Source organism: Cherax quadricarinatus, chromosome 78 (genome assembly GCF_038502225.1).
Source record: "Cherax quadricarinatus isolate ZL_2023a chromosome 78, ASM3850222v1, whole genome shotgun sequence".
Lineage (NCBI taxonomy): Eukaryota > Metazoa > Arthropoda > Malacostraca > Decapoda > Parastacidae > Cherax > Cherax quadricarinatus.
Genome location: NC_091369.1, coordinates 17,191,336 through 17,192,458, shown reverse-complemented (window position 1 = coordinate 17,192,458; position 1,123 = coordinate 17,191,336). Strand labels below are relative to the sequence as shown.

The following is a 1,123-nucleotide window of genomic DNA, read 5'->3' as shown; positions in this document are numbered from 1 at the left end:
AGGAAGGGCAAAAGGGAGGGGTGGGGAGGAGGAGGAGGAAAGGAAAAAAGGGAAGATGGGGAGGATGGGATAGGGAAGGGAGGATTGGGGGGTAATAATGTTCGGTCTGATGAAGGAGACCGACAGGTCTAATTCCTCAGACCAAGAGCCTCTTCACCACAACAAGGAGCCCCCCTTGAAGAGGAATTCATGGAGAAAATTTTCTATAAAATGTATTTTTTGTTAATAGTTTTGGATGTCTGGAATGGAAACAATTATTCCGTTCCAGACACCCAAAAATATTAACAAAAAATACATTTATAGAGAATTTTCTCCAAGAATTGCCTCCAGTAGGGTATACGGAAACCAAGGTTCCACTGTTTCACATAAAAATTCCATTATGCCGATTGTTATAAGTTCTCTAATAGTAATTAAATATACTAAAGTGATGCCTAAGCTGTCAGTAATTTTGCTGTGTCACCACATGGAGAAGACCAGGGCCGTCACCCACAAGGCGAATTTACACTACAAAACAAAAAAAAAAATTTATAACATTTATTTTTACTATTTTATTTTTCAATGGACCATCAAGCAGAGTGGCGCAGTGGAAGCGTGCTGGGCCCATAACCCAGAGGTCCGTGGATCGAAACCACGCTCTGCTAATATATTTTATTTTAGAAATAAATTTTTAATGCTTGTTTGAACATCATGTTCAGTTTCAAACTTCTTGCAGTTCGTTAATTTATACACAATCTAATCCAGCGTTGACATTATACAGAAGTTAATAACACTTGCGAAACATTAATTTATGGAGAGTATAAATATGGAATTATTTTTAAAAATATAAAATCTTAAGCTTCAACAATGTAGCATATATGCAGACTGTCGGAAACCAAAGATCGGCTAGCCAGCCAGCCAGTAACAATCTTCGCCTCTCAGCCAGTGTCGTTAATGGTATTCTCAGCCAGTGTCGTTAATGATATTCCTGGGAGCAGCTGCTAAATTGATTATTTGTTTAAGATCCATCTGAGGACGCATTTTCCTGCAGAGAGAAACATAAATAAACACACACACACACACACGCAAGGAGAGAGAGGACCTAGTAGCACTCGGTGAAGAGGCGGGGCCAGGAGCCGAGTCTCAA

General features: G+C 39.6%; 1 non-coding gene across 1 annotated transcript; it reads left to right on the top strand.

Moving 5' to 3' along the window:
- The first annotated feature begins 569 nt into the window (after positions 1–569).
- Positions 570–641, top strand: TRNAM-CAU (transfer RNA methionine (anticodon CAU)). The gene has a single exon. It is a non-coding gene; the product is annotated as a tRNA-Met (tRNA).
- Positions 642–1,123: the final 482 nt, after the last annotated feature.